At 44.7% G+C, this 22,446-nt stretch overlaps 1 protein-coding gene across 1 annotated transcript in view; it reads right to left on the bottom strand.

The window, feature by feature from the left end:
* LOC309552915 (olfactory receptor 5G26-like) overlaps positions 1-22,446 on the bottom strand; it is a gene marked incomplete at both ends in the record, with an annotated part of 360,843 nt that overhangs the window by 265,118 nt on the left and 73,279 nt on the right. The window lies entirely within an intron of this gene.

Below are 22,446 nucleotides of genomic sequence, written 5' to 3'. Positions count from 1 at the left end.
GAATCACATTGAGCCCAAATATTGAGATTTAAAACTCTTCTCTTTAAAAAAAAAAAAGTTGCTGACTTACCTTCCCACAGCACCTTAGGATTGAGATAGGAGTTATTTTATGGCACTCCATTGTCTTTATGGGTCCCAGAAACAAATACCAATTTTGCCCCATATTAATGCATCCCTGATGCTGATGGCTTGCACATCTTTAAAATATATTATGTGTAATAATATTTACATTCCTATATTTTGTTCTAATTCCTTGGAAGCATGAGGATTAAAATTCTAGAAGAGGAGAAGAGCAAAAGACAATGCACTTGTTTTTTAGTGATACTAATATTTTACTTACGAAATTATGTATTTTTCTCCGAAGAGATGGGCATGAGTGTAAATATTTCAGTTATAGCTCTTATTATCTGTAAGATGTGCCAGCAAATGATATCATTTCTCAGGTGTTACCCATATTTATACTGGTAGATGTGACTGGGGAACGTACTGGGGAATTGTCATAATTCCATGTCTATCTCCAGAGTCTTCAAATGATGAAAGGTTGCTTCTGTGGATGATGCTAAATACGTCTTGTCAAGTCATCATAAATGGATTATATTTACTGTACTCTTTATTTTATTAAATACAATTAAAATTAAATATTATTAATCATAATTAATTAATATATAACATAACAATAATAATAATAATAATAATAATAATAATAATAATAATAATAATAACAATAACAATAACAATAACAATAATAATAATAATAATAATAATCATAATAATACAATTTATAATTCATATTATAATATGAATATATAATAATAATAATAATAATAATAATAATAATTAATACATACTTAAGTAAAATTAAAATTAAATAGTACTTAAATACCACCAAAAACATTGTAGTAAAAGTTGAATAATGAAACAAATAAAATAAAGTAAAAATAAATAAATAAAGTAAAAATGCTTTCAAAAAGATTTATTTAAATTGTTTATTTTTATCAATTTATAAAATGCAAAGTGAGCAAACAGAAGAACAATCTAAATCAAATCAATATTTGGTGTAACTGCCCTTTGGCTTCAAATTAGCATCAATTCTTACACTTGCACACTTTGTATACTTGCACAAAGTAAGGGATTTTGTAAAATGAACCACTTAAGGACTGGAAGGTTTTACCCCCTAATGACCAGGCCATTTTTTGTGATTCGGCACGGTGTTACTTTAACTGACGATTGCGTGGTTGTGCAACGTTTTTAAAATTTATGTTTTTTTTTTTTCCCACAGATAGAGCTTTCTTTTGGTGGTATGTGATCACCCCTGCGATTTAAATTTTTTTGCGCTATAAACAAAAAAAGAGCGACAATTTTGAAAAAAAAAAAAAAACAATATTGTTTACTTTCTGCTATATAACATTCCCAATGAAAAAAAATGTAACTCAAATTTTTTCATTATTTTAGGCCACTTTGTATTCTGCCAAATATTTTTGGTAAAAAAAAATCCCAATAATTTTATATTGATTGGTTTGCGCAAAAGTTATTGCGTCTACAAAGTAGGGAAAAGATTTATGTAATTTTTATTAAATTTTTCTTTTTTTACTAGTAATGTTGGCGATCAGCCATTTTTAGCGTGACTGCGACATCAGACACCTAACTGACATTTTTGACACTTTTGGGGGGACCAGTGACGTTACTACAGTAATCAGTGCTAAAAATATGCACTGTTACTGTAATAATGACACTGGCAGGGAAGGGCTTAACACCAGGGGCGATCAAAGGGTTAAATGTATGCCTAAAGGGTGTTTTCTAATTGTATAGGGGGTGGGCTTATGGAATTAACACAGGAACCTGTGTTCCTAAATAGGAGGAACACAGGAGCCCTGTGTTGATTGCTGACAGAACAACGGTCTGCCGTGTTTACAATGGCAGACCGCCTTTCTGTATTTCCGGGGAGGAATCGCGGGTGCCTGGCCAGCAATTGTGGCCACCGACCCCGTAAATCAGCTTCTCCTCTCTCAAATTGCGTGCGTACATGCCTCCGGCCATGCCCGCGCTCCCCCCGAGACGTACGGTGATTCGCACAGCCAAGCCAGCCTGCCGCAATATATGTGCAGGGGGCGGTCGGCAAGTAGTTAAAGTCAAGAGTATGGTAAACGGGGGCGTGGCCGCGGCGCGGAAGATGGCTGCTTGCTAATCCTGCTCCGCCGAGTCGCCCGGGACAAATGCAGCCACCGAGAGCTCAGACCCAGCAGACGACCGCCAGCCGCACCGGCAGCCTCCGCAAACACCCGCCGACATGGCCCGCCGAAAGAAGGGACCGGAGCAGTCCAACAAACTGTCCGGTTTCCTCATCTCACAGAGCTCCGGGCTACACCAAAATGGCGGCGCCTCGGGAACACGAGGAGGACAGGGAGCCGCTGCGCTCCATAAACTGCAGCCGCTCTCTACTCACCCACCGCTCCACAGGCAGATCGCCAACCCGGACAGTGGCCAGTCATCTGAGTCACCTTCTCCTCCTTCTCCCTCGTCCAGGAGCCCAGCTAAGAACAGGCAGAGGAGAGACTCACCGCAGAGACCATCCATGTTCCCAGGTATGGACACCAGCCTCCCTGGACAGCACACACATGCTTCTCCCTCTCATGGCCCTGACCCCTTTGCCTCCTTCCCCACCGGTAGCAACCCTATCTCTGAAGGCACTATGAGAGACATGATGTATGCCCTGCGCAATACTATGCAGGCTGACATGCGGTCTTGCATACAACAACTCAGGATTGACATGGGCTCCCTGGGCACTCGGGTTGATTCCCTAGAACGCACGGCTGACACCCATGCCACCACTCTTAATTCTGTCATTACAACACTTAATGCCCAAACGGATGAAATCCACTGGCTCAAAAGTAAAGTGGCAGACTTGGAAGACCGTTCCCGGCGGAACAATATAAAAATTAGAGGAATCCCTGAAACAATCCTGCCTACCCAGCTCCTTCAGCATGTCACTGCGCTTTTCCAAGCACTGCTCCCTAACGCATCAGCATCAGATCTCATTATAGACAGGATACACAGACTGCCGAAACCATCATTCCTGTCAGGAGATGTACCCAGGGATGTACTCCTCAGGGTTCACTTCTATCATATGAAAGAGCAACTTATGATGGCGACAAGGCAAAACATGCCACTACCGGAGGGATATGCAAACTTACAACTACTCCCAGACCTCTCCAGGCACACTCTGCAAGCCAGGCGTAATTTGGCCACCATAACCAAAGCCTTACGCAACCACAATGTGCCACACAAGTGGAAATATCCAGCAACTCTATCTGTCACTCATGGCGGATCCACTGCCCTGATAAAAACTCTGGACGAAGGAATTCAGGCACTGCGGAGATGGAACATTTTGCCACAGCAACCCTTTGATCCTCCTGCATCGCCTCCCCTCAGACCACTGGAAGCGGACTGGCAACTGGTCTCTCGCAAGAGACCCCCCAGGCACGACGACATCTTTACGAGCTCTAATATGTCACCTACTTAACTCCGACTAAGGTCCCAGGCCATAGGAGCGTGAGCCCTTGGCCCTCTCACTTTTATCGGTATGACCGATCACGGACTGCCGAGACGGTCCTTTTCTTACCCTTTTACCCTGCTTGTTTTTTGTTCTTTTGTTTTCTACCAATTTGCACTTGTTCTACATGGCATCATCGCTGCGTATACTGATCTCCCGCGAAAATCCCACACCCTAGGGATACATCCTTATGGACACTTCAGGAACCTAGACTTTCTTCTCCTCTACAGTAACAACCGGTATTCACCCTCGCTAGATCATCCGGACGTCCCATGACTATTAAACTTTTGTCCATCAACGCCAATGGCTTAAACCATCCCGCTAAGAGGCGCACATTATGGAAAGAGGCCTTGGACCATGGTGTGGACGTTTTAGCGGTCCAGGAGACCCATTTTAAAAAAGGGGCTCACCCATCTTGTGCCCACAAAGACTACACCCAGATCTTTCTTGCCTCCGCAGAAGAAAAAAAGAGGGGAGTTCTTCTGGCCTTCAGATCGTCGCTGTCGGTCAAGATTCATCACTCTGTCCAGGACCCACAAGGACGATTCATAATAGTGGTTTGTGAACTGAACGGATCTCCGTTCACCATAGTTAACTTGTACGCCCCGAACTCACATCAATTGCGATTTCTAAGACGTCTACTCAAGCAGGTACACAAAGTCAGACAGGGTCGCTTGCTCCTGTGTGGCGATTTCAATGTGGTTGCAGACCCTGGGCTGGACACCTCTTCGTCCCCCCGGGGCCGGCAACAATCGATGGGGGGGCTGTTACATTCAGAAAAGTTGTATGATGTATGGCGGTGTCAACATGCCACCGAGAGGGATTACTCCTACTTCTCACCCAGGCACAGGTCTTACTCTCGAATAGACTTATTTGTGGTTGATGGAGATCTCCTATCGAAAGTGTCCTCCTCGACGATCCAGGACATTACTTGGTCAGATCATGCAGCGGTTGAACTGATCGTCGAGGAGAACGCTCGGGTAGCGTCATCTCGTATTTGGAGATGCGATACTGGAATGCTGCAGGACTCGGGCTGCTCTACCAGGGTCTCGGGCAGCTTAAAGGAGTTTTTCCTGCTCAACAAACACTCGGTCTCGGACCCCTGGGTGCTGTGGGGTGCACACAAGGCCTTCGTGAGAGGGGTGTGCATTCAGCAGCAGGCCAGGAGGAAGAGACTGAGGAACCAGAAAACGTCTTCCTTGTTGACTGAGATTCATGTTTTGGAGGAAAGTAATAAAAAGGGCCCCACAGTCACTATATCAGACCGCCTAACTCGACTTAGGCTAGAACTCTGAATCCTCCTACTGGAAGCCTCGGATAAACACCTCAATTACCTAAAGCAAAAGTCCTACTCACAGGCTAACAGGGCTGGCAAATTTCTGGCGAATAGAGTTAGACAAAAGCAAGCCAAGTCTAGAATCCCGTTCTTGATAGACCCCATCACTAAGGCCAAAATTACGCACCCGCAGGCTATTGCAGATGCCTTCGCATCTTTCTATGGTTCCCTGTACAACCTAAAAGATGACCCCTCAGAACACCAACCCTCAGTAGCAGACATAGAGAAATTTTTAAGCGCCATTAATCTGCCGACACTCTCCTCATCCCAACTGGCCTCTCTAAATGCACCCATCACACTTGAGGAAGTCCAATCTAGCATTAAAACCCTACCGAAAGGCAAGTCACCAGGGCCTGACGGTCTCCCCAACGAATATTACCAGCTATTCCTTCCCCATATAGGTCCCACGCTGACAGAGGTCTTTAACAAAGCTATGACTGATGCTAGTCTTCCCCCTGACATTCTGAGTGCACACGTAGTCACCCTCCCGAAGCACGGCAAGGACCCAACCACCCCAGCGAATTTTCGACCCATCTCTTTACTAAATTCGGACGCTAAAATTTACGCGAGAATCCTATCCAAACGTATTCAAAAGTTTCTCCCCTCATTGATAGCCAAGGACCAAATGGGCTTTACGCCTGGTCGCCAGACATCCGACGCCACGAGACGAATGGTAAATATTCTCCACCTAGCACAACGACGCAAGATACCTGCTGTCCTCCTAACGTTGGATGCCGAAAAGGCATTTGATAGGGTACACTGGGGTTACATGGAACACACGTTACAAAAATTTGGTTTTTCTGGCCCTATCCTTTCCGCTATACTAGCCCTATACTCCTCTCCCTCAGCCCATGTGTACACGTCAGGGATAGTGTCCAAAAATTTTCCCATCACTAACGGCACGAGGCAAGGGTGCCCCCTCTCCCCCACGATTTTTAACTTACTAATAGAACCCCTCGCCGAAACTATCCGTTCACATCCTCAAATCATTGGCTTTTCTTACCCCTCATACCACCACAAAATCACATTATTCGCGGATGACATCATCCTCATGCTAACAGAACCATCTAAATCCCTCCCAGCTGCGTACACGATTTTACAACAATTCCACAGTATCTCATACTATAAACTCAACGCGTCCAAGTCCACGGTCCTGAACCTTGGAGTTGCGCGTCAGACGCTAACTCTACTCGCATCGCTGGTCCCCATCCCTTGGTCCACGGACAAAATCCACTACCTAGGTATTGACCTCCCAGCCGATCCCACAAAACTCCTCACAGTTAACGTGACTAGGCTTCTCCACAAATTAGACACGGAAACCACACATATGCAACCTCTGTACTTATCATGGCATGGAAGAGTAGCCGCATATAAGATGTTTTTGCTCCCTCAACTTTTATACCTGTTTAGGGCCCTTCCCATTCACTATCCAGCAACATGCTTAGCTAAATTCACTTCTCATATGCAAAAATACATATGCGAGGGGAAGAGGGCCCGTTGTTCTGCCTCTGTCCTGACCGCCAAAAGATGCCATGGAGGAGCTGCGGTTCCCAATATTCAAGGATACTATTGGGCCACTGTACTAGCACAAACCCGCAACTGGTTCCACACAGTAGATGCCCCCCTTTGGGTAGACTTGGAAACCAACATAGCCCCCACCGAGAACCTTAGGGACTTACTTCTGGGGGATGCGTGGCTCCCTTGGAACCTCTCCTCCTTCTCCCCCCCCATGCAGGCCTCCATAAAGGCCTAGCGCAAGGTCATCGGGCCTGACAAGGACTGTGCCCTTCTTCCTACCGAAAATATTCCATCCTCAATCCTACACATATATCTGCCTGACCTCCCTGTGAGTGTCACTACCCAGGGGAATATCGCGACTATTCAGCACCTATACAGACAATCCTCCCTCATGCCCCCTGACCAGATTCAGACGCAATACCAAATACCGCGCTCCAGTTTTTTCCAAATTTACCGTATACACCACTTCATGAGACAACACCCAGTCCAGCACATTAACGTGGAGGGGAAAGTGTGGGAGCTGCTTACGGCAGCCCCCAAAAATACACCAAAACTGTTTAACTTTTACCATGCCATTCTAAATACTGGTGACTTCTTCAAAACAATGACCATGTTCAAGTGGGATAGAGATCTCAGGGAGTGTTTCTCGGTATCCCGATGGAAACGTGCATTGTCAGAAGCAAATAGACATACTCATTGCGCTAATCACTGGGAGATGACACTTAAAATCACCCATAGATGGTACTACACACCATACAGGTTAGCGGGTTTCTCTAAAAAATACTCCCAACTCTGCTGGAGAGAATGCTCCTGTGTAGGTACAATTTTTCATGTGATGTGGTCCTGCCCGTCTCTTACTAGCCTGTGGATTCAAGTGTTCAGCTATATAGCGAAATACACAGGTTGTATAATAACACCCAATCCAGCTCTGGCCATCCTGCACCTAGGTATGGATACTCTCCCTCTAGTGTACAGACCATGGACATCGCATGTCCTACTAGCCACGAGAACACTAATTTTGAGGAGGTGGAAGTCCACAGACGTGCCTAACTTGACTGAAGTGATCTCACTGTTACGTACTAACTATCAGTTTGAAAGATCTATAGCCATTAATAATTCGCAGCTACATAAATTCACTAAGTATTGGGACTTTTGGTCCAAAGATTGAAGATTAATCATTTCTTATACTGTGTAAATGACGTTGATGATTGCCATGCACTTGTTGTACTGCCATGTACTTGTTACATTGAACTGCTACGTGTTTTGTTTGTTTGACTTAACTCTTTAATAAAAAAAATATATTTTCAAAAAAAAAAAAAGAGTATGGTAAACAATTATACCAAGCAAGTACTAATGTTTATCAATTTAATATATAGATTGAATCATAGTCACTAACTGAAACAGAAGCAGCTGTGTAGGAGGTATAAAACTGGGCGAGGAAAAGCCAAACTCTGCTACTGAGGCGAGGTTGTGGAAGACAGTTTCATGTCTCAGGTTATTCACCATTAGAAATGTGAAAGCCTGTCAGACTGCATGTATACTCACAGACTGCAGTGCCAGCCTCCCCCAGTGTCCCTGATCACTGCCCCAATTGTAAGAAAGTGTGCAGCAAGGCCCTTTCACCTGTCCCAGTGTCATCAGTGCCCATGCCATACACTATACCAACATCCTGATCACCACCATACCCACTTCCTGAACACTGCCATACCTCATATCAGCATCCTGATTACTGCTATACCCCATCCTAGAGCCACAATCACCATCATTCACCATACCAACGCCCTGATCACTGCCATAACTCAAACCAGCGTCCTGTTTACCACAATATGCCGTACCAGAAAATTAAACCTCTGCGTTAGCAGTGAATCAGTGTAAATCAATAATACCTAAATGAAAGGCTGCTGCAAACACCAGAATGTGTTCCCACAATAAAATGTTCAATATATAATGGCAAAAGGTGCTGCGCTATCTGCTAGTGTATAAACTACAAGCAAAAAAATAAATACCTGTAAATCAAAACAAATCTTTTTGTGCAATCTAATAAAAGAATGACTGCCTGTTAAAACAATAACCAATTGTGCTTAATTCAACACATATTATGGATTACGCACAAGCAGAAATGATGTAACAGGCAGTCGTTCTTTTATTAAATTGCACAGTGGTAATAAAAAAAGATTGGGTTTGATTCAGATGTTTATTTTTCACATATTTTATAAACTTGTAAGCAGTGCAGCTTTTTTTTTGCCATTATACTGTATATTGAATACACTATACCAGCATCCTGTTCACCACAATATGCCATACCAGCATCCTGATCACCACAATATGCCATACCAGCATTCTGATCACCATAATTCACCATACCTATACATATAATTCACCACCATAATCCATACCAGCAACCTGATTACTGCCATACGCCATAACAGCATCCTGATTACTTCCATACACCATGCCAGTGTTCTGATCCCCTCCATATCCCTATACCAGCATCTAGATCCCCGATATATACTCCATACCAGTATTCTGATACCAGCATCCTGATCACTGCCGTACCAGTGTTCTGAACACCGCTGTATCCCATACCAGCATTCAGATCACTGACATACCCCATACCAGCATCCTGATCACCGCTAAACCCCATACCAGCATCCTGATCACTGCCATACCTCATACCAATGTCCTGATCACCACATTTTTCCATTCCAGCATCCTGATCACCCCAATTTTCCATCCCTGCATCCTGATCACCACCATAATCCACACCAGCATCCTGATCACTGCCATAATCCATATCATATCCTACTCCATGCCATACCCCATACTTGCATCCTTGTAGGCAGGTGCAGATTTTTTTTTGCCATTATACTGTATATTGAATACACTATACCAGCATCCTGATCACCACAATATGCCATACCAGCATCCTGATCACCACAATATGCCATACCAGCATTCTGATCACCATAATTCACCATACCTATACATATAATTTGCCACCATAATCCATACCAGCATCCTGATTACTGCCATACGCCATAACAGCATCCTGATTACTTCCATACACCATACCAGTGTTCTGATCCCCTCCATATCCCTATACCAGCATCTAGATCACCGATATACTCCATACCAGTATTCTGATACCAGCATCCTGATCACTGCCGTACCAGTGTTCTGATCACTGATGTATCCCATACCAGCATTCAGATCACTGCCATACCCCATACCAGCATCCCGATCACCGCTAAACCCCATACCAGCATCCTGATCACTGCCATACCTCATACCAATGTCCTGATCACCACATTTTTCCATTCCAGCATCCTGATCACCCCAATTTTCCATCCCTGCATCCTAATCACCACCATAATCCACACCAGCATCCTGATCACTGCCATAATCCATATCAGTATCCTACTCCATGCCATACCCCATACCTGCATCCTGATCACTGCAATACCCCATACCAGCATCCTGAACACCGCCATACCTCATACCGATGTCCTGATCACCACTATACCAGAGTCCTGATCACCACTATTTTCCATTCCAGCATCCTGATCACCACCATAAACAATACCAGCTTCCTAATCACTGCTCCCATACCAGCATCCTGATGACTGCCATACCCCATACCAATGTCCTGATCACTGCAATACCAGCATCCTGGTCATCACCATACCCCATACCAGTATCCTAAATACCGCCATACCCCATACCAGTATCCTGATCATCACCATACCCTATAACATTATCTTGACCACTGCATACCAAAGTACCAGTATTACCAGAGCCAGTGTCCCCAATTGTTTCCGCTGTCCTGGTTTGCCAGGGCCCCCAAAAAAGTGATAGATAGTCAGGAAATTAGATGTGCAATTTATGCCCCTAGAGCACCAAAACTGTCCAGTGATGTATCGGTACAAGCAATTCTGAAGCTGGTGTGGCGATGATCATTTGGATTACTTTTTCAGGCAGCGGAAGTCCCCCCCCCCTTCCACCGCTGCCTATCAGGAAGCACAGTAAGGACAGCATCTGGCTCCGAGCACACAGTGAGAGGAACTTATGTTGTTCCTCCCACTGTGTGATGTCAGAAACCGGGAGGTGATGAGGATTTTGTCACTTCTGGTTTTGGTTCTTTGTGTACCTGGCTGTTACTGGCCAGGGAAGCAGCTATTTAGTCCAGTTTGTGTCTAATTGGCTGCATTTTAGGCCAGAAGATAGGTCTGGGGTCTAACAGCCCCCTATTTGCCTGTGCTTGCGCACATATGCGGATGCATGCATCTGTCCCGCACGTATGTAAATGGCAATCGCACCACAAATTTGAGGTATTGCCATGAACGCCAGAGTGAGAGCAATAATTCTATCTCCAGACCTCCTGTGTTACCCTAAACTGGTAACCTGTAAAGGCTTTTAAAATGTTGCTTATGAGGATCTTTAGGTACTGTCAATTGACGCCATTTCACAGGCTGATGCAATTTTTAAGTGTGACATATTTGGAATCTATTTACTTGCATACATCATCTTTAATATTTTAGCAAATAATTGGACATGTATTGTGTTTTGTGCATTTAAATTTAATAAAGTGTAATTTTCCCCAAAAAATTGAGTTTGAAAAAACCACTACGCAAATACCATCTGACATAAAAATATACAACACTCACCATTTTATTCTCTAGGGCTTATGCTTAACAATTTTAAATGTTTGGGGGTTCTAAGTCGTTTTCTAGCAAAAAAAAAAAAATACATGTAGAAGATGAATGTCTGGCCCAGACTAAAAGTGGTTAAGGTGCTTCTTGGAAGCCCCTCTGTGTGGCTAGGCTATTAAAAAGTCTCACACATGTGGTATGGCTTTTTTCGGGAGGAGTAGCAGAAGGCGTTTTTCTAACTATGCCCATGCTATGTATGAGCAATAGCTTATTAAATTGACAACTTTGTACAAAATATATATTTTTTCATTTTCTTTATGCATTTTCCAAAATCATGTGGCAAAAAAATTAAGTCTTCAAAAGACTCCCTGTGCTTCTTAAAAATACCTTGGGGTGTTTAGTCTCCAAAATGGAGTCATATGGTGGGTGTTTCTTCTGTCCTGGTGCTGCAGGGCCTCCAGAAATATGAGAGGTAATCATAGAAAACCTAAAGGTGCTCCTTGTAATTTTGGGTCTCTTTGTATGCCTAGGCTGGGAAAAAATCTCACACGTGAGATTCCTTGTGAGACTCCACACTCAGGAAGAGTAGCAAAATGTGTTTTGAGGAGTATTTCCAAGTATGCCTATGCTGTATGTTAGAAATATTTTATTAATTGACAACGGTGTGTAAAAAAAATAGATATTCATTTTCTTTCCTCCCTTTTTCAAAGAACTTGTTTCAAAAAATTAAATTTTCAGGAGTATGTCTTTCAGAAACAACCTTCTGGTGTTTGCTTTGCAAAATGGGATAATTTTGTGGGTGTTTCCACTGTCCTGGTGCTTCAGGGCCTCCAAAAATGTAGTAGGTAGTCAGGAAATTAGACGAGTAATTTATGCGTAATTTATGCCCCTGGAAAGCCTGAAGGTGCTCCCTGGATTTCAGGCTCTTCTATGAATCTAGGCTGTGAAAAAGTCTGAAAAGTGGTATTCACATACTCAGAGGCATAGCAGAACCTGTTTTGGCATGTAAATGCAAGTATGCCTATGCTTTGTGTGAGCAATAACTTAACCTCCCTGGCGGTGATTCCGAGCGTGACTCAGGGTTAATTTTTTCTGTCAGGAGCGGTAACCCCGAGTCACGCTCAGGGTAGTATTGCAGAGTGCCAGCGGAGCCCCCTTAGCTCCCCGGGTAATACACTTACCTTGTCCCGGCGATCCAGCGATGTCCTTCTCTCTGATCGCCGGCTGACCGGCGTCTGACTTCCTGCTTCCGTTCCCTGCGAGCAGAGGCAGCGCACGGGAGCGGAACTGGGCGGGAATTTCAAAATGTTTAAAAATAAATAAAAGAGGTGATACAATGTAATCTGAGAGGATTACACTGTATTACCTCAGATTACCTCAGATCTGACATTACAGTGCCCCTTGCCTGACATTATACTATAATTTGTGCCTGAAAAAATATATAACATGGCGTCAAAAAAAGCGCCACTTTACTAAAGCGCCTTTGGACCAGTTGAATGACAGCGGCAGCAACACGGAGGTGCTCGCGGAACTGAGCGATAGCGAGTCGTGGGGTGATTTGTCGTCTGACACTGACACTGATCTGGCAAGTGAAAACGGTGATGATCCTGCACCTGACCTCAGCAATGTGCACGCTTGGTGCGCTATTGACTGCGATGCGGACCAGGTATCGCTCCTAAGATTTCCGTTCACTGGATCACCTGGGATGAAAGTAGATGTCGAGCGTGGCAACCCCCTGGCATACCTGCAATTATTCCTCACTGAGGAGGTAATTGAAAAAATTGTCACGGGGGCGGAGCCGGCAGCCGGAGCTGATGGACGTGTGAGCCTTCTGCTCTGATCCTCGGGTCCCACACAGCTATCCACAGCGGCATCTACAGCAGGGATTTTCGGCCACAAATCACCCCACAGCACCCCGAACGCCCGGAGCACACAATGGCATCAGCGGGGAAGAGAAAGGAGAGGGAGAAGCCACGGAAATTGTCCGACTTCTTCACCCCAGCGCCGGGCCGCACCAGGCAAGATGCGCCGCACCGAGACATCGCAGCAGGTCTCCACGAGGCACAGGGAGCACCCATCCATCCCCACACGACAGGGACCAGGGTGAGTTGGCTGATTTTTGGCCACTACGAACCCCCTCCCCCACAGCTAGCCCTGCTAAACAGAAAATGAGATACACAGGGACACGTACCTCAGAGGATATGGACACTGCAGCGGGGGGGGGGGAGAAGGATGATATAAATGAATGCGGCCTGAAGCTGGATGCTTTCCCCACAACAGGGCAGCCCATTACTGACAGTGCCATGAAAGACCTAATACAGACACTGAGGGGAGCCCTACAAAAAGATATGGAATCATATATGAAGGTTACTAACAGGAAACTATCTGATATGGAAGAGAGAGTGGATTATGTTGAAACAAAGATGGATGACTTTACTGGGGCCCACAATGAGCTAGTGGATGAGCATTTTGAGCTGGAAGAAGAGCTGAGGCAGCTGAGACTGAAGGTGGCAGATATTGAAGACAGGTCCCGCAGAAACAATATAAAATTCAGGGGGGTTTCAGAGTCTGTGAAACCGGTGGATCTCACCCCATATCTGCAGCAGTTGATGCTTAAAACTATCCCGGATCTCTCTAAGGCAGATGTGATTATTGATAGGGCTCATAGACTGCCCAAGCCAGCGCACATTCCTGAATCAGTGCCAAGAGATGTGATAGCAAGGATTCACTTCTTTCATGTAAAAGATCAATTAATGAGGTATTCCAGACAGAATGCTTCTCTTCCTGACCCGTATGAAGGGATTGCGCTCTATGCTGACCTTTCCCAAGCCACGTTAGCGGCCCGCCACAACCTGGTCCCTATCACAAAAATTTTGAGGAACCATAAAATCCTCTATAAATGGGGATTTCCGGCTAAATTACTGGTTACCATGAACAACTCATCACATGTGATCCATTCTATGGCAAAAGGGCTTGATCTCCTGCGCCAATGGGGGCTTCTCCCTAAGGAAGATAATCTGCAGGCTCAGGCTTCTGGATCGAGGGGCAGATCCAGTGCAAGCAAACCGAATTGAGTCTCATGAGAACTGAATATTTTCATCTCAGGAGTTTTTGTGTTTTGTTATGCAGGAGTTGGCTGGAGCCCTTGGACCCAGGCACGGCTCATATTTCCTCACCCCACTATACAGTGTGAGATTTCTCACACCCCGACAGTTTTGGAGAGTTACTCTATAGACGCTATGCTGATAGAAAGTTACCAGCTTTGTTGGCCTACGGTTGTGGCCTATTTATGTTCTTACCCAATTATTTATGCATGTTCTCTTTCCCCTGCCTTTCCCCTTTCTGCCACTGGAGGGAGCCAGAGCAATACAGAAGGATGTCATGTCACTTAGGTTGATGTCTTTGAATGTCAGAGGCCTGAACCACCCAGCGAAATGGAGGAATCTTTGGAAGACTGCATTGGAAATGAACTGTGATATCCTCTGCGTCCAAGAGACACACTTCAGCAAGGACAGAGCTCCTAGATGACATCGTATGACGAAACGCGTAGGGCGTGGCTTGTGTACGTCAATACGTCACTTCCGGTAATGGTGGTTTGAGCCAGTGGAACGTGGAAGCGACCCGGCGAACACCATTCAAGCTGACAGTGAACTCCCCAAACTGTGAGTGGATGCTAAATATTTTTCGCTTTACACAACAAATGCTATGCAATGGAGGTTTATTCTTTGTTGTAGTGACCAAGAAGTGTCGAGTCAAAGGCTTAAGAGTGCGGTAAGCAGCGGTGCTTTTTTGGTGGACCATCCGCCGGCGCCATATATTGTTTTAGCACGGATCACAACACGTGGCACTTGGTATTATCAGCACTTGGCACTTTGTATAAATATATGATATATGACATTTTAATGTGGTACACTGAGCACAGCCCAGGTTAATACCTATTGATGGTTTTAAACGGCACGTAGCACTTTTCACTTAATTTATTGCAACACATGCACTTTTATAGCACATATTTGCACAAATACTATTTTAAAGTGGTAGCGCCGGGTCCAACATTTCTTGCAATTTTCCTAACTCTACTACCTCAGAGGTAGGTTGGAGGCAGCTTACACCACAAAAAATGATTTTGTACTGAAACTCCATAGCGCTGGTATATAACCCCTTTTTTAGAGCTCCTAGATGCTCTCATCCCAAGTTTCCGTATGTATTTGTTTCAAACGCACAGACCAAACACAATGGAACATTGATTGCTATAAGGGACACGGTATCTTTTAAGTTGCTAGAGGAGCAACACGACGACATGGGCAGATATGTTCTGCTGGTTGCGGAAATCAACGGGTCTCCTTACACCCTGCTGAACATATATGCACCCAACAAAAAACCAGTTAAATTTATAAAAAAAATGGTTTATATGGCAAATAGTATTAAGCAAGGATCTGTGATTATTTGTGGTGACTTCAATGCTGTAATGTATTCAGATGTTGATTGCTCCTCAGTGGGGCGGAGACGAAGGCCGAACATAGGACCTTTCTGTTATGGGGAGGGCCTGTATGACCCCTGGAGATGTCTCCACACCACTGAGCACGACTAATCCTTTTTCTCGGCGTCACACGCCAAGTATTCCAGAATAGATTTTTTTCTGACAGATAAGTTCACTCTTCAAAAGGTCTCCAGTGCCTGTATCCACTCCATCACGTGGTCGGACCATGCACCGATCACGATGGACTTGGACAAACGTCCTGCCACGGTTCATAGGCCATTGTGGAGAAACAACACCTTTATGTTGTCTCATCCGCAATACAGCAAGGACTTGCATAAGAAGGTAACAGAATACTTTGATTTCAATGCTGATGGTTCATGCTCCCCTGCCACGGTCTGGTGTGCACCCAAGGCAGTGGCTAGGGGCCTCCTTATACAACAAGCGGCTAAACCAGTAGAATAAAAAGACTACAAGGCGACATAAACGACTTAGAGAGGCAGCATAAGACGACCCAATTAGGTAATGACGAGCTACTAAACAAATTGACCTCCCTACGGTTAGAACTCAGGAACATATTGACCGCAGAGTATGACTTTCATTTTAAAAGGATGCGGTTGTCATGGTATTCCCATGGTAATAAGGCAGGGAAACTTTTGGCTTCCCAATTAAAACAGAGACGAATAAAGGCACGTATCCCGCATATTAAGCACCATAAGACGAATAAGGTGGTCTCTAATCCAACAGACATTGCCGCAGTATTTAAGGATTACTATGAGTCTCTTTACAATCTAGCAAACTCCGACTCTGACTCGATGCCCACCAGGGACGTCATACAGCAGTTCTTGGATACCCTTCATCTTCCTAGCCTGGACTCGTCTATGCTTCAGGAATTGAATTCTCCTATCACGCAGGAAGAAATTCTTGCAGTGATTAAATCGCTCCCTCTCCACAAATCGCAGGGGATAGACGGTTTCTCCGCCGAATATTATAAGACGTTCCCTCATAGCCTGGCCCCTCATCTAGCTAGAGTTTTTAATGAAGCAATCTCTTCGGGTTCCTTCCCCAGAGAAATGCTGGAGGCTGTGATAATTACCCTACCTAAACCAGGAAAAACACCTGATGCCCCCCAAAACTTTAGGCCAATTTCACTCCTAAATGTGGACATTAAAATTTATGCCAAAGTATTAGCCAATAGGTTGCTCCATGTTACTCCGACTCTTATAGGATTGGACCAAGTGGGCTTTGTCAAAGGCAGACAGGCACCCGATGGCACGAGGCGTATGATTGATCTCCTTTCACACCTGCAAATCCACCAGACGCCGTCGGTGCTGTTGGCGCTTGACGCCGAAAAAGCGTTTGACAGAGTCCACTGGGGGTATCTGGCAGCCACTTTAGAGAAGTTCGGTTTAGGGGGCAGTATTCACTCGGCAATTATGGCTCTATACTCTGCTCCTTCGGCGAGGGTCTACACGGATGGCCTACTATCACAAAGCTTTGCACTGACCAACGGGACCCGTCAAGGATGCCCGCTTTCACCGGTTTTGTTTTCACTGGTTATTGAACCGCTAGCGGAGGCCATTCGGGCAGACCCCGCGATAGAAGGCATTCAGATAGGTTCTACGCAACACAAACTGGGTCTGTTTGCGGATGACATAATCCTTACCCTGACTAAAGCTGCAAAATCTTTGGTGGCGGTTCAGACCGTTTTGGATCACTTTGGAGCGGTTTCCCTTTACAAAGTGAACAAGACTAAGTGCTCTACTCTCCCTGTATGTGTACCTAAGACGCAAGTTCCAACCCTAAGAAGTCTATTCTCGTGTGATTGGGATCACCCCTCTATCACATACTTCGGTATTCAGCTGACCTCCCCGATTGAAAACCTCTATAACAGTAACTTCCCCCCACTGCTATCCCAAATAGAAGAGGAATTCCAACCGATTAGGAAAGTTCAACTGTCCTGGCTAGGTAGAATAGCAGCGTATAAAATGCAAATCCTCCACAAGCTGTTATATCTGTTCAGAACCCTTCCCATCCCGATCACCCAATTGTTCTTTGAAAAATTGGCTTCCAAACTTAGGCTGTTCACTTGGGAAGGTAGGAGACCTAGGATAGCTATGTCTAAACTGTACGATTCTAAGCAGGCAGGTGGCACGGGGTTGCCGGACGCTCAAGCTTATTACCATGCTACGCTTTTAAATCACACTAGATTTTGGTTCTCGAACCAAGCAGACAACTGGTGGAATCAAATTGAGCGTCAGGTGACTGCAGGCCACGACTTACCAGCTTTAGCGATTGCTGCGAGCATTGCACACAATGTAAAAAGACCTCCATACCCGACCATTGAGGCCTCTATATATGCGTGGCAGACACTACCTAAATATGACTATGGTGACACGAGAGTTAAGAAACTATCTATACCCCTAGCGGTGTACCCACACCTGATCCCGGGTCTTTCGGTGTCCAGTTGGCGAAAGCAGGGAATTAATATTCTAGAATCCTCAGACAGACAGCCAAGTGTGTTGGAAACCTTTACATTGCACCAAATACACTCCTGGCATAAAAACAACCCTCTCCCCACCTTCACAGTACCCCTCCATATCTGGAAGTTCCTTATAGGTTCCCAGGAATCTACCGGGAAAGGTATCTCACTCTTCTATAAACTATTCCATCAGAACTCGCTTGTACGTAAATCCCAACCTATGCTTAAGTGGGAACAGGTCTTAGATCAATCATTCCATATAGTTAAGTGGTCCGCTGCAATGAAACTAAACACTAGGGCCTCGGCCTGCGTTGACCATTGGGACAATGCTCAAAAAATTCTGCATAGGTATTATATGACCCCCTCTAGGCTGAAAGCGATAGACTCTAGCATATCGCCTTTGTGTTGGAGAGACTGCCAGGAAAGGGGTAATTTGTACCATGTGCTCTGGGACTGCCCTAAGCTTCGCCCTATTTGGAGACAGGTTTCCTCTCTAATCTCACAGGTATGCGGAAAGAAGTGTACTCTGAACCCAGCTATGGCGCTTTTAAGTATAGGAGTGGATGATCTCCCTCTTGCAGGAAGAACAATAGTGGCGCATATACTGTTTGCCACAAGAATAGCAATAGCAGCACTTTGGAGATATCCCGAAATCCCAAACATTGATGATGTCCATAGGAGAGTTCATTCTAATTGTGAAATGGAAAGGATGCTAGCGTATAAGGAAAAAAAGGCGGGTACTTTCCACAAAAAATGGGACTCATGGTTGACAGCTTCTACTGTTAAGTGTTGAATGATGTTAGGTTGGACTTATAGGGCTCTCTGACTTTTCTATGAAGCACCTTCCAGCACTTTCTAGGCTTCTCCTCCAGTGGCAGGTTCCTAGTTATCCTTCCCCCCCTCCTCCCTTGTTCTCCCCTCCCTCCATCCCTAACCCCTTACCCACATGATCCCCCCCCCCTGTTAACCCTTTTTCTACCTTTGTCCGAACACCCTAGTGAGTAGGGTTTAGTGGGATCCAGGAAAACCCTATGGTTGGCCAAACAGAGGGTGGCGGTGGTTCCTTTGACAGCGGTCTGGATTATCCAATCTACCTTTGATGGGCTAAGGGGGCAGGTAGTGGCGCACTTGCTCCCTTCGGTAGCAGTACTGAGGGATACTCGATCACAGTGTGTTCCCCTTGGGGGTGACGGGTACTCCCTTGCGTCCCATTCATAGCCTGCAGGGGTATAGACACAATAGGAGTTGATTGGAGGTGTAGTAGTAGTCCATGTGATAGGGTAGAATCACCTCCCCCCCCCCCCCCCCACGGCAGCTATGCAAGAAAATTAAGGGACAATATGACAATATAGCGACACGCAGTGAACTGTAATTATTTACCTTTGTCATGCAACTTGTTATGCAATTTCATGTATGGAAATGTTTGCCTTTTCTACTTGTATATGCCTACTTTACTTCAATAAAAAAAAGTTTGGTTAAAAAAAAAAAAAGAAAAAATTGTCACGGAAACGAATCGCTACCCAGTGCAGCAATCCGCTACGCTGCATGCCAGGTTTTCCAGAAGCAGAAAATGGGAACCAGTGATGAAAGAGGACATCTGGCAGTTTCTGGGACTCATCATTCTTCAGGGGTTGGTGGGGAAACCGTTCCAGAAATGGTACTGGACCACCAAAAAGCTACTGGCCACTCCGTTTTTTGGCACCGTGATGTCTGAATACCGCTTTTCCCTGATTATGAAGTATTTCCACTTCACAAACAATGACGAGTTTGATGAGGCCACGCATCCTGCGCCCAAGCTAAAAAAAATCTGGGAGGTATGGAAAATTATTGTTACCAATTTCCAGCGGACCTACGAGCCAGAAAGGGACATCAGCGTGGATGAGAGTTTGATGGCCTACAAGGGACGCCTAAGCTGGATACAGTACATTGCATCCAAAAGAGCGCGGTTTGGCATCAAATCCTATATGCTCTGCGAGTCATCCACGGGGTACATCTGGAATTCGGTAATTTACACCGGTAAAGGCACGAAGTTCAACCGAAGGTACAGCGGCTATGGGATGGCCACATCATCTGTCCTTACACTTCTGGAGCCATTGCTGAACCAGGAATATTGTGTGACCATGGACAATTTCTACATGTCCCCGGAACTATATGAGGTTTTGCTACAAAACAAGACTGACGCATATGGTACCGTTAGGCCTAACCGACAAGACATGCCATCTATGTTTGCCAAAAAAAAAACCTAAAAACCAGAGAAATGGTTGCCTGGCAGAAGGGTAAGATGATGGCAATGCGATGGCGAGACAAGAAGGACGTGTGTCTCATGAGTACTGTGCACAATACCTCCACTGCCATGGTCCACACAAAAAGTGGGAAAGATGTGCTGAAGCTGCAAGTCGTGATAGACTATAACAAAACCATGGGAGGTGTCGACAGAGCCGATCATTTTATCCGGCTATGCGCAAACAGTAAAAAAAATATTATAAAAAAATATTCAGACATCTTCTGCAACAATGGCTTTGGAATGCATATATCCTGCACAGAGCAAAGAGTGACAAGCCTCTTGCTCATTCTGAGTTTGTCTGGAAGGTGGCTGAGGAGATTTTTGTCAAGCACCAGACGCCATCAGTAGTTGTAAATAGACCTGGATGTCGCGCCGTTGACGTTGTCAACCCAGAACGCCTGACCGGTCGTCACTTTGCAGACTATATCCCACCAACCAAGGCAGCACCTACCAGGATGTGCATAGTTTGATGCTCAAAGAGAGATGGCAATGGAAAGAAAGTCAGAAAAGACTGATTGAGACGTCGGACTTTGTGTAGTTACATGTTTCAAAATTTATCACACTCAGGATGTTTATTGAATTTTCTTTGTTTGACAAATTTCATTATTTATTACATTATTGAATAAAATTATATTATTCATTAGATTATAATTCATGATTTTGTGTTTCAAACTTTATCACATCTTGGATGTCTACTAGAGTCTTGTTTGGTCAGGTTTAAGTCAGTAATTACTAAGAATTGTAGGCCTATAATACATAACACCAAATTTCCATGCAAAAAATTGTACCGCTTTTGGTACAAAATTCCAGACATAATCATACCGCCAGGGAGGTTAAGCAAGGCAGTGGTTGTCTTGGAGATGTGTTTGGGGTCATTATCATGTTGGAATACTGCCCTGGGGCCCAGTCTCCAAATGGAGGGGATCATGATCTGCTTCAGTATGTCACAGTACATGCTGGCATTCATGGTTCCCTCAATGAACTGTAGCTCCCCAGTGCCAGCAGCATTCATGCAGCACCAGACCATGACTCTCCCACCACAATGTTCGACTGTAGCCAAGACACACTTGTCTTTGTACTCCTCACCTGGTTGCTACCACACATGCTTGACACCATCTGAACCAAATAAGTTTATCTTGGTCTCATCAGACCACAGGACATGGCTCCAGTAATCCATGTTCTTAGTCTGCTTGTCTTCAGCAAACTGCAGGCTTTCTTGTGCATCATTTTTAGAAGAGGCTTCCTTCTGGGACGACAGCCATGCAGACCAATTTGATGCAGTGTGCGGTGTATGGTCTGGGCACTGACAGGCTGAACCCCCACTCCTTCAACCTCTGCAGCAATGCTGGCAGCGCTCATATCTCTATTTCCCAAAGACAACCTCTGGATATGATGCTGAGCTCGTGCACTCAACTTCTTTGGTCAACCATGGCGTTGCCTGTTCTGAGTGGAACCTGTCCTGTTAAACTGCTGTATGGTCTTGGCCACCAAGCTGCAGCTCAGTTTCAGGGTCTTGGCTATATTCTTATAGCCTAGGCCATCTTTATGTAGAGCAACAATTCTTTTTTTCAGATCCTCTGAGAGTTCTTTTGCAATGAGGTGCCATTTTGAACTTCCAGTGACCAGTATGGGAAAATGAGAGCAATAAAACCAAATCTAACACACCTGTGAGTTATTTTGAGGGGACAGCAAATTTACACAATTACACAAGCTGTACACTCACTACTTTAAATTGTAGCAAAGTGTAATTTCTTCAGTGTTGTCACATGAAAAGATATAATGAAATATTTACAAAAATGTGAGGGGTGTACTCACTTTTGTGAGATACTGTATATATATATAAATTGCCAATTGCCAATAAATTCAGTAAATATAAAGTCCTTATGTCTTCTTGTTTCTAAAAAAAAGCAGCCAGGTGATTCCTGGGTGATGTAAGCCAGCTATCATTAGAGGTGGGAGTGCAATGGGAGAGAATCGTCATGGTTATCATGTCCGCTGGTTGTTGGAGCATTACTTATCAACCAGATTTGGCCTGAAATAAAGAAAACCTGTATACTGTATATATAGCAATTATCCCAATATGGGTGCACTATATTATTATATTTTTGAGTTGGATTTGGAGCAGTGTTTTCATTATATTTACATTTAATTGA

Source organism: Pelophylax lessonae (genome assembly GCF_965119305.1).
Source record: "Pelophylax lessonae genome assembly, chromosome: 4".
Lineage (NCBI taxonomy): Eukaryota > Metazoa > Chordata > Amphibia > Anura > Ranidae > Pelophylax > Pelophylax lessonae.
This window is presented reverse-complemented; position numbering and strand designations above follow the sequence as displayed.